Consider the following 12,684-nt stretch of genomic DNA (forward strand, 5'->3'; position numbering starts at 1 on the left):
ATTCCTGCATATACCCTGATTTTATAACCACCAGTGAAGTCAAAGGTTGCGTCATTCAGTTTGACGCAACATGTTTTCTTGTAGCTGATTTGTGCTCTTACACAATCAGATTGAAATTGAGGGCAGCATTACTTTGAAGGCCTGTGCTTGAGGTTTTTCAGAACTAGAGGAAACCCTGCTGAGCAAGGCATTCGACCATTACAACAGAGCTGCTTTTGACCCGAAAACAGCTCTGTGAAGCTGCAGTTTGGAGAAGTGTATCAACAGGGTTTTCTGGGGTGGAAAAACCTCACACACATTAAAATGTTGTGCTTCCTTTGATGAAATGTGTTTTTATTACACAGCCGATTTGTGCAGTTACCTAATCAGATTGAAAATAGAAACTTGATGGGAATTGTAAGCGCTTAATCTCCAAAATGTAAGCCCACATCATGTGGTGATGGATGGGTCAGGGAAAATAGCCTGCGATGAACTTGTACAGTGCGAAGTCAACATGTTGTTGTGATTTTGAGGGTGTTGGATTTATCCCAAAAATGGACTATGTTGAAAAGACAAAACCCCTTGATATCAAAAATTATATCATACTATAAAAAATAGCAAGATAACTCTTTTTCAGAGTCAGAATACTTTATTTATCTTGGGGAAATAGGGTTTTAGGACAGTTACTCTATTTTAGAATTAAAAAAAAAAAATTAATATTAGAATATTTATTAAAAAATAAGTTTAATAATGTGCAATAAAAGAAAAATAAATCAATATAAATAATTTATATAAACTTAAACGTTTTAGTAAAATGTCTGAAAAGACAAAAATAAAATAAATAAACTTTGAGCAATATCAATAGGCTATTTCGCTCCTGCTGTCGGTGCCCTAATTAAATTAAATGAAAATATAAAATAAATGTTTACAAGAAATATAAATCTACAAAATGTACAATAACAATTTGATAACGTTTTTGTGCAATTTATTAAAGTTAAATGTCCAAAAAAATAAAATGAATGAATAAAAAAATATGTATATCCAAGTAAAAGTGTGCACATTGTATTACTATGACATTTATATTACAGTATCTACAGCGGTGTGTTGCTATTACAAAAATATGAATACTGAATTGCACAGATTAAAGGGGCTTGGCTACTAATGGGATCCGGAACAGATTGTAAAATAATATCGTGAGGACAGTTTTTAGAACATGTGCTCCCCGTACCTTGGAGGCAGAGCCTGGGTTCCATGATCTGCTCTTTTTTTTGGAAAACTTTATTTTCCATGATCTGCTCCAGAGTGAGACCTCCTGTCGGCGGCTTCTCTCTGTGGTGAGCACCTCCTCCTCCCGTCCTCCATGATTGGCTCCTCCGCTGTCTGCGACGCAGCGTGTAGTTCCGCCCCAGAATCACATCGAAATACTAGAGACAGAGGAAGAAGCGGCAGGCAGCAGCAACGTCTACCGAATATACCTAAATATACATATCGCCGTTGATATTAAACAACGTACGCGGAGAGGAATTAACTGAAACCAACCGGACCGCTTATTTTACCGACGAGGTAAGTCATACATCCATAGCATTTCCCCCATTTTCCCTTCCCATTACAGATGTGCACCGATGCCACAGGAGATTATCTCTGCTCGCTGGATTTCCCAACCTGTTCACGTTGCTGTCCGTACATCGACTGGTTTTTATAGAGGAATGGTGGGCGGCAGACGTTAGAACTGTTATATTTATTTTTATAAAACGAACGTTGTCAGCCGTTATGATGATTTAAAAAAAAAAAAACGAACGTTTGAAACACCGGGCGAACTAACGCTAGGACTTGAATGAGCGCGAGCGAAGCGGTTCATTTCGAAAAACTGCAGCTGAATTGAGTTCATCGCTGCTCCTCTCAAACAGTAATGCGACATAAACGGAATTTTTAACACCATTTCTTCATTTTGTCAGTCAACTACGACATTGTAGTAGTTTGTTTTCTGTTACACGGTGTACCTGCTCAATATTAACTCGGGTTATAGCTATATTTAAAGAAATGAGGCCTGTCACGATGCGTTGAATGGTTAATTACCGAGCTAAAACACCTGGGTAATCAGCCGTCTTGCTTCATGTACTTAAAAAGGAGATACTTTACACCTAAAATACATGTATTAAACCTTATTACCCTTTTTATACTCGTGGTACCAGTGTAGGACATCAACTTATTGTTAAAATAGGAACATTGAAGTTGAACTTTTAGCTTTATTACATTAATAACACTATTTTTTGACACATGGCATATGATTTGATCTAGTTTGAACTGAAACACAGGCCGTATAGCGTTGAATGTGTGGCTTGACCGTCTCTCATGTGTACTTTACTGTTGGTTTAACTCTTTATCTGCACATTTATTTTCCAATCACGGTCTGAGTCTAGACTGGGCAGATGCATCATTATCAGTCAGGTCAGTCACAATGATGTGGCTGCAGGTGTTACACTATGCAGACACCACGTGATGGATGACAATGTCACTGGTGGCCATGCGAAGGTCACACAGGTGGGAAGTGTAAGAGAGTGGGCATCAGGTGTTCCTCCTTTACCTTCAAACAACTACAGTCATCTTTGGATATTTTTTAAAAGGACATGTAATACATTTCCCAGGAAAACTGAGGAAGCCTAGAGTTATTAAAGTAATTGTATTTAGAGGAGATTTAAAAATACCACTTAAAACAAGGTCATTATAACCTTTGTGTTAAATACCCTTGATAAACAATCTCTAAATTGAAGGCTAAATTCTGCTATTGAATACATAACATTTGAGTGTTATAGTTTACTGGTGGTGGGGTAAAATTCAATGTTATATCTCCCACAATGCACTCAAATGTGTCACATGATCAGTGAGGTTTGAATACAGCTTACACAACAAACAACCACCAGGCGTTTGTTGACACTCACAACATTGCCGTAAAAGACTCAAAAACCCCAAAGACCACGCTATTAACAAGCTTAAAAGTGTATCTGTAAACAGGTATTTTGTTTTGAAAGCAGGAGAAAGAGCAGATGGTGTGCAGTATGAGGTTTATTGCCACATCGCTCCTGGTTGATTATTACAAACTGAAAACCGACTGTCTAACTAATGGGAGTGTCAAAAGTTGTTAATTAAGCCACCCATTGTGCTTGAGATGTTGAAATCTGTTCGCATGGTTGCTCTAGCCTCTGAATGTTTGCCCATCTGAAATGTTGGCTTTATTACTAAACTTGTGAATGAGGTAAAGTAATGTCACCACTAAGAAACGACACTATTAAGGCGCCTTACTGCATGGATTACTACTCTATAATTTATTACAGGGATTACAGAGTACATCAAGAAAGTGAGAAGTGCTCTTGTGTAGAGGAGGATTTCTTGCAGGGATGAACGTCAGAGAATAACACTCACTGGAGAGATGGAGACAGTAATTAAGCCACTGTGCTGACAGTAAGTCTGCCTTGTGTGCACGAAGCTCAGCACTACTGTGTCTAATGGTTTGCCAGCCCTGCAGGGCAAAACATAACCTACGCCACAGACACGGACATTCACTGAGACTCGCTGTCATTGGAAACACCTCGGGTACGTCCAATGACGAGAAGGTTTTATACAAGGTGTTTTTGTAACTGACCTGCATCTGTAATTTAATCCGCTGTACTGTACCAGGCCTAGAGCTAAACACAAGCATTTGCACAACAGCTTCCAGCCTTCAGAACAAAAACCGCTGAGGCATACAGACCTCTTGTCCTGTTTGTCCTGATTCTTACATTTCCTCTGACCCTAGATGAACTGCAAACAGCTCTCCAATCTATCCCTGCTCCATTAGTCTTAACAGCAGGAAAGGAATTGAGGTTAAATATAGCAAGCAAACAAATGATAAAAAACAGAAACAGTGATTTTTCAGACACTCTTATCTGCTGGGTCGCACTCTGGATGCTGGAGGGAGGATTCTGTCTGCTTCCATTTTCTTTATCAGACGAAATCAGCAGGTGGTGATGAGGAGAGGCGGAGCACAGGTGGTCAGCTTGTTGATCCGAAGTGCTGGACCCAAGCCAAGTTGGACCTCTGGACTGTCCTTCAGTGCCACCGCTTATTTAGGATCAGTCTCCTCCGGTTATACACCTGCACATATAACGTCCACGTTTGGTTTCCTCTTTTCATTTAGTTTCTCTTGGGGTTGTCATTGATTCCCCATCTATTTACGTTTCCTTATTCATTTCCTCTCTTAAATGGCTCGTGTAGCCAATTTTCAATCCTACAATTCTCTTGTATTTTCTGCTTTAGGCACCATGCTTCTCTCTTAAAACAGCCTTGCTGCTTTCTCCATAATATACTGCTAGGCGAACGTGATTCCTTGCATAAATAAATGGGGGGGGGCGTGGCAGTATGTTGATGCAAATAGCGGGCATTTGCCTGTCAATTTAGAATGACTCACATTCGCCAACATACAGTACACACGTTGGTACAAGCAAAATGGCAGCATAAATCCTTCAGTACTTATGCATGGACGGTTATTTTCTGCACTTAGTTAAGCATTTATACATATATATTAGTGCATCAAAATGTGTGTTTGTTTGTGTGAGAGAGCAAAGAATCCCTGGTTGTCATAGAGACAAATAAATAAGCGGTCACTCAATGCACACATTGACTGACTTTAAACTCAAACCCGTAGCAAGCAGCTTTATTAAAAGGGTCATGTTCAGCGTCTAGGGAACGTCCAGGAAAGGTAACTGGTTTCTGGGTTGTTCCTACTAGAAGCAGACTGATGATACACACAGTCCTAGTTATGTCCCTGGTGAGTGTGTGTAGCTCAGCAATCATCGAGACGTGTACGTGTTGGTTTTGTTTACTGTGTTTATGAGGAAGAGAAATAATCGTCTATGCCTTACAATGAGTCCTTTGATGCCTTGTTGCTGTGTTGAATGTCAATAAGCATCCTGGGTGCTAAGTGGAAGATATGCACGCTGGTAAAGCATTACACGTTTCATTGGTTGTTGTGGTGATGAGAAGAGAATCACTTTATGTAAATCATGGTGAAAAAGGTCATTCAATCTCAGCAGCGCACCACCAGCAGTGCTTGTGATAGCTCATGGGGGGGTGGCGGCATGGTTGCCAAGGACACCGCCGACCTCCACGACGAGCATGGGAAGTTTCCGGAGGAGCCACCTCTGTGTTTCTGTGGGGGATTGAGTTGTCAGCGATCAGTCATTGAGACAGCCGAGCTGACCACATGGATAACTCTGTTAACCGAGGAGGCTGTGTTCCTGTGAGGCAACAGGCCTCTCAGCACTGACTCACTCCCTGAGACATGTTAGGGTTTAAAGGCCTCATTCAAGAGGTCTTTTTACTATCCCTTGGCAAGAGGGCACTCATGTTAATGTTTTATGACAAGCGTTTTTTAAGTTTCCACCCAGCTTGTTGAACTGGTTCTGTGTGTGTGTGTGTGCTTGTTGCTGGTCTACACACAGATGGTCTCGCTGCTGCCGGCACAGCTGCCCTCCAGCCAGTGTGACCTCAGTCCACAGATCATGCTGAGCCTCCAGCAGTTCTCCGCTGTTCTGGATACTCTGCCCGCTCTCTAGATTTTTGAAATCCTCCTTTTTATACTACCATATCGTCATTTTAATTGTGTAATTTTAAATATTTTTTTTATTTATATACACATCTATCGCAAGTCTGACCGTCCTGTGAGAGGGATCCCTCCTCTGTAGCTCTCCTCAAGGTGTCCTCCATTTTCCCCCTTTAATAGAGGAGTTTCCCTTGTGTGCTGCTAGTGTTTAAGGACGGTGAGTGTTGTATGCTGTAAACACTGCAAAGCCCCCTGAGAAGTGTAATTTGGATATTGGGCCATAAAATGTGATTGATTGATTGACCTCAGCAAGCTGGGACACACACACACACACACACACGTAGCATCCTCAGACAGTTGTAGCATCCCTCGTGCATTTTGTCTTTCTCTGTGCTGTCTGCATAAGTGCGCCTGATGGCAGAGGAAATCCCCTCCAGACTGAGCGGCAGCTAGCCTAGCGTAGCGGAGTGGGTACTCTGTTTGCAGCACTGAGTGAGGGTCCGACAGGCCTGGCCATTCGGGTGTATTTATAGTCAGAAAGCAGGAGCAGTGAGGAGAGACTCATTCAGCCAGGCTCACACTTCCTGACCCATCACAGCGGATTTATGGAGCCTCATCTGCCTCTTGGACCCCCCCTTAGTAGTGATGATATGGTTTTTTCTCTGCTTTACTTCGGCTTCCCCCCAGACCTTGCTCTGTGGGAGACCTTTCTAAGCTCCTGTGTATTGATTTATTGACGATGTGTGTCATGTAGCTACAGCTATCTGCATTGTTGTCTGTATTGCTGTTCTCTTATTAGTCTATATATCATCGTTTGCAAGGATCCGCTGTGGCAGAACCTTACAGGGTATTATGTGGAGTCGAAGAAAAGATGAAAAACATAATTTGTGTGTGTGTGTGCACAGATTCATATTTTGTGCTGTAGATCACAATTGTTCCCACTTCTTATATAGAGCCATTAGTGTCTTTCTTAGAGCCGGATGATACGAGCAAACATCTATATCATGATAAATTGTTGCATTAACCTTAAAAGCAAAAGCGATTAAATTACATTATTGTATATTTTATATCTTTGTCCTGACTCCTGATCAATTACAGTTGAGTTATTGGTCCAAACATAAAACATTCTGAAGTGTAAGTAATCCCAACCTCTGAAGAATATTCTATTGGATGTACTAAAGTGGTACTCAAATGACAATAATATAAGCTGGTTTCTAGGACAATATAACATCCACATTCAATTGGTTACAGTTACATTTCTACAGGCGGATCTAATGTAACAAAAACCTTCTGAAGCGTAGCCTTCTACTCTTTATTTAATATATTTACTACTGCCATACAACGTTTACTGTACATTTCCTGAATGTATTTGAGTACAGTGTTGAGTGTAAAGTTGTGTGGATGATAGTGTGTCTCAAGCTACAAGCAGCAACAGAGCAGTGAAGGAATGAGTCCTCAAACCCATAAATGAGTTAGCATCTTACCACTTACTGTTCCATAATCTCAATGGTAAGTGTTTTTGGCTAGTTGCCTGAAGAAAGACTGGTTAACACGAGCTGAAAAGATTTTCACTTAAACAGCCCACTTGTGAACATAGCTTCTATGTGTGATTAAACAGCTAACAAGTGAATAAATGAGACTACTAAATGCCATCACGCTGCCTTTAGCTTAGCTGTGGTGACACGAAGTCATGCAACCGTCATATAGGTCTTTTAAAGCTTAGCATTAGCTTTTTACTTCTGGAGATTGCATTTACAATACAAAAAAAGTATGTTCATTTTTTCAATAATCCTAAATCCAATGGAAATATCCTTTTCTTTTGGTCAAGGGACCTCTTGCTAAGCTAACTCTGGGGTCCGTCTACAAAAACACATCATCACTGACTGCACCACTGTATACCAGAAGATAAGCTAGTTTGTTCTGAACGCACAGGTAGAAAGGCCACTATACTAGTATAATACAAGGTACTGAGCAGTGAGGAACATGGGAAAACTGTCTCGCATAGACCTTGCATATCACACATACAAAATGAATTCCTTCTATGCACACTTTCTTGTCTGACACACACCTAATGGAGAAAATGAGTTTCCAGTTTGCTGGTCCGAGACATCGCTTCACCAGTGGAAAATATTGCTGCTAGTCTCTGGGTCTGTATTAGCGCAGTAAATTTACCGTGCCGCTGGAAGTTATGACAAATCATTTACGAACCATAGCACTGTGTGTTAAGAGCCGTCCTGTCCTTAGAGGCTCTCTCTGGCTGTGTGCGTTTCCATGAGAGAGGTGAAGCATGCTGATGGTGCCAATAGACATGTGGATATAAATCAATACAGCTGGATGATGCTCTTTAATCTCATAAGACCATTAGCAGATAAAGTGGCCCCTCAAGGAATAAAGTAATTCTTTAAAAGCCCTCGGGAAAGTAATGAGGGGGTCTTGCACTCGGTGACTTTGCTAGATTATGGATGTGAATGAGTTTATATACGGTACAGTATGTATTACTGTATTGTGTGTGTGTGTGTGTGTGTGTGTGTGTGTGTGTGTGTGTGTGTGTGTGTGTGTGTGTGTGTGTGTGTGTGTGTGTGTGTGTGTGTGTGTGTGTGTGTGTGTGTGTGTGGTGTGTGTGTGTGTGTGTGTGTGTGTGTGTGTGTGTGTGTGTGTGTGTGTGTGTGTGTGTGTGTGTGTGTGTGTGTGTGTGTGTGTGTGTGTGTGTGTGTGTGTGTGTGTGTGTGTGTGTGTGTGTGTGTGTGTGTGTGTGTGTGTGTGTGTGTGTGTGTGTGTGTGTGTGTGTGTGTGTGTGTGTGTGTGTGTGTGTGTGTGTGTGTGTGTGTGTGTGTGTGTGTGTGTGTGTGTGTAAAAAGAGGTCAGAGTATTGGGTGTGAGTAGTGGGGCTTTTTGGCAGACAGATCAATGCAGTGGCTGCTATGTGCCAGGGAATATCTTTGCTGATGAATCAGGCTTCCCCCCCCACACACACAAACACACACAGAACAATTCAAGTGATGGACGATCAGTTAAGGATCTACTCTTTAAAAAAAAAAAAAAAGCTGCATTGTGCGCTTCATTAGACTCATGTTTGGAAGAGACAAAGACATGCACACACTTGAGTGAATATTACGACCCATAAGGCAAGGTCACGAGTCTCCTCCCACACACAAATGCCATTCAATGTGTATGTGCTTCTTATACTTTCCCAGCAGCACCCGCAATATTGTACCATGCGCCTTCCAAGTACTACCTCTACAGCGCTTGTATCACTTGCATATGAGTTATAGCTGCCCAGAGACTGGGGATATTAAGCCTTCAGGTTCGGTTTCTAAAAAGGGAAGAGTCATTTATAGTAATGCAGTATTTAGCATTTATTAGACCGTTTCTAATCCTGGAATGATCAAAGACCGGGGCCAGTGTTTGAGGAGGAAGATTTGTTTCTCTAAGTATCTAAAATAGCTTTTCTGGCAGAATGAGGTGCTGATTTAAAATGTCCTTTTGTCCTCCTCTATTGGTCATTGTGAATGTACACCCGAGCAAGATCATGTCAAAGGAACAAACTGCACGTATAGGTTGGTTTCAAACTAAGTAGTGGGTGTTGTTCCACATTTTGAAGTGGGATATTGGATAACAATAGCCCGTTTTGATAGAATCATGGCAGAAAAAGACATCACAGAAATGCCAAGGTTTTTCTTATAGGGTGAAAAAAAGCTTGTGTCAAGAGGAATAATAAAAGCTGTACGGAGGATGATGGAGCCCCAGGAGTGCAAGCTGTCATTTAATTAAGTAGACGTGAACAATGGGGAATTATGCGCGTGCATGTGAGTGTGTGTGCTCTCCGTCTCGATGCTCGTTCAGCTGTGGATGTTTGCTGACAGTATTGGCAGGAGCTGTTCTGTGCTATAGATCAGCGTTTCCATGATGGAGAACAATTGAGAAAACTCCAGAACAGATTCCCTCTTCTTACCAGAACTGAACAGTCTAGAAATATCCTGATTGTTATTTACCTGAAAAGAGGGGTGGGTTGCTGATATGCCAAACAAATGTATTTCCCTCCTCTAATTCCCTTACCAAACAGCCTGGGTTAGAGCAGTAATCTGGAACTGAGCCTCGTCATAGTCCATTAGCTTTACTCCAGTGGGATTTCTTCCTCTGCGGACTGGGAACTGTAAACACAGATTTGGCATGATTATGAAAACTTGGAGGGGGGAAGAAAGTTCTGGTGCCCTGTAAGAGCAAGGCGTTACCACACTGGTGACTGTGCCGGGATACGTTGTTTTTTTCCAATGACCCAAAACACTAGCACATATAGAAGGCCGGACATAGAAGGCTTTCTGCATGGTTGGCAGGCGGGTGGTATCCCTGGAATTTGTCCTGGCCTATTTTCTGTTATGATGTAAAGGGCTGACTGAAGTCTGAGTCTCCAGTTGAGGACAGACATGCTTGTGTTCCTCTGTGATGGGAACAGTCATTAGAATAATTTGCCTCCGAGAGAGCAGACAGGCAGATGACATTTCTTCCTCTTGCTGGAATTGGTTATTAGCTGTGCCCCAAATGAAGGGCTGGATCTTTTTGATTGAAGCAGTTCATTAAAGGGATAGTTGATATTATTTTTAATTGGGGTCTTATGAGGTACCTACAGTGTGTGGTGGTCAGCATCTCCCAGTTAGTAAAAGCAGACAAGAGTACCAGCACGTACTGGTGTGGACGGGGGCGGTAGCAGAACGCATGTTGTCGTATAGAAAAGCCCACTAAAAAAATCAATTAGTTGTGTATAGTGTATGCTACATTTAGAACATCTGTCGTGGCCAACTGGTCTAACACTGCCTTAATTGGCTGCTTAGTCATTTGTGTGTCTTTCATGTTTTACAGGGGTACGTTTGTATTCAGCAAAGTCACAATAAAAACACAAAAAAGCCATTAATGGCAGCGGTGAACCAGTAACGTTGGTGTTTTATGAGGAGAAAATGACCACATTTGTAAGGAGTTGGGTGGCTTTGACAGAAGTATGAATAACGGCTTCAGTTCCCTGATGGAAAGGGCCTTGGGACAGCAAGGAAGAAATTATACTCAAACTGATATTGATTTTTTTAGGCAGGTCTTGCTTTCAGGCGGGCATAAACGTTTTCTGCTGCTGCCCTTTCCAAGCATAACATTGCTTAGTTGAAGTATACCTTTCTGTTCCTTAAAAAGGGGCAAGCCATCATCATCTACTGGATGTAATACACCGACTTATGAGAAGTACCTCATGTCTGGGTCTACATAGTGCCAGCATCTTTATTCAAATGTTTTCAATGAGGAGAAAGTGGAGATGTTTACCAGAAGACCTCAACATTCATCTTAATGTATGCTCTTTATCGATTGCTTTCAAGCAGGAGACCCTTTTGCATACTACAAAAAACATCCTTTAATATGAGCTTGATCCGAGGCTGAAGTAAAAATACTAAATAAACCATAATGTTTTGAAGCATGCAAAGACGCATAATTATGGACCTGCTCTTTACTCTGCAACATAAATATATGGATTGGATTATTATGTTTTTTTAGGCTGGAACTGTCCTAGTTGGACATTTCCAATTGTTTGTTTATATCAAAGTCAAAGGGGTACATATTTGTATTTTTACCTACATCAAAAGCAAGCAAATGCAAATATTTTATCGTGGTAGATTTATTTGAATACATTAATCTTTGCTGTAAAGGTTGACAAAGTGTGAAGAGGTATGTATTTCTGCTCTACATCACCATGGCAATACGCCTGATGGATGTGTTAGGGTCTCCTTAGAGTCCAACAGGCAGGTTAATTTGAGGTCACTACGGTAACATTCACCTGGGTCAACCTGAAGCCAAAGAGGTCGGTGTCAAAACAGGTCCATGATGTGAATAGTGAGGACAACCAGTGAATAGGAAGTCACGGTTGCTATGGCAATAAAGAGGACTAATTGAAGCAGCTGAAGGGAGGGTCAGCAGCACCACAGCCAGGCTTTGTCATCCATCATGCAGCCTGCCCAGACTTGATGGCGGCCCAAGGTGAGATGGAGATGAATCGACAAAAACATGAAGAGAGAGTGCACAGAGCGGAGGCAGAGGAAAATGTGGGAGGAACGGAGGAAAATGTGGGAGGAGGAGGTGAGGATGTGTTCATCGATCACTCAGAGGCGTCTGCTGACATGGCAGCTACAGGGATCCTTTGTGTTGGCAGTGATGCCATATATCTACAGTAGGTGTTTTGGCACACGCCTCTGTGTCCACATGTGCATCCTGGCATGGAGGTAAAGGCAGGTCCTCTTTCCTTACAGCCATAGAGATGAGAGGGTGTGTGTGAGGTACGCAGCAAGTGCTTGCCAACAAGAGAAGAGAGAGGAAGGGATACTAAATAAGTTATCCATTTATTGAGCTGACATATTTCATCATGTCCTTGCTCTAACTAATTGTGTTAAATTTGAAAAGTCTTCCAGAGGCAGCGCTGACACTCGGCTATAGTGACGGCTGACCTTTGCTGCGAACACGGGGCCTCATGTGGTTTTCCCTCGGACACGATTTGTTTCTGCTGCCGTTTGTTCACTCAGCAGAGCCTCCTTGTCCCTGGCTGCGTGGCATTATATTTAAACGCTGAGATGAGGCTCCAATGGCAGCTACACGCTGTGCAGGGAAACAGACCTGAAAAACAGAAGAGGAAATCATGTGAGAGAAAGCACGCAATTTGTGTAACCCATCTGCAAGCCCGAAGAGCCGAGTAAAACGGATGCCTATGTCAGGGGAACCATTTGAGAAGCTATCTGACACAACAGATAGCTAACGGGACTTCTACACCATCAGCGCGCTCCATCCTCATCCACATTAATGGTATACCATGAAAATGGGTCCAAGCTCGCTGCACAGATTGCAAATGGAATTTCCCTCCTGTCATCTGGGACTACTTCAGCTGATTGTCCGTCCCAATTACGCAAAGCTTTGCTGTCATATCTGAACGTCTACATGGCTCATTTGATTCCCTAGGATAGTCGCGGGTAAACGCTCCTGAAAGCACGTGTTTAGAGCTCCTCAATTTCAATTCTGTCCCCTTTCTACCAAAATCAATTCCCCTCGTCCCCTTGCCTCACATCTGTCCCTCGGGGCTAGCCCAGTTTAGAATAAACATCGGC

At 42.2% G+C, this 12,684-nt stretch overlaps 1 protein-coding gene across 2 annotated transcripts in view; it reads left to right on the forward strand.

The window, feature by feature from the left end:
• The first annotated feature begins 1,387 nt into the window (after positions 1–1,387).
• The window catches only part of ndrg3a (ndrg family member 3a), a 35,696-nt gene continuing 24,399 nt past the window's right edge, over positions 1,388–12,684 (forward strand). For both annotated transcript variants that reach the window (XM_034121748.1, XM_034121750.1), the window contains exon 1: positions 1,388–1,542. The gene's annotated coding sequence lies outside the window, so the exon portion shown is untranslated. The remainder of the gene's footprint in view (positions 1,543–12,684) is intronic.

Source organism: Trematomus bernacchii, unplaced genomic scaffold (assembly GCF_902827165.1).
Source record: "Trematomus bernacchii unplaced genomic scaffold, fTreBer1.1, whole genome shotgun sequence".
Classification (NCBI taxonomy): Eukaryota; Metazoa; Chordata; class Actinopteri; order Perciformes; family Nototheniidae; genus Trematomus; species Trematomus bernacchii.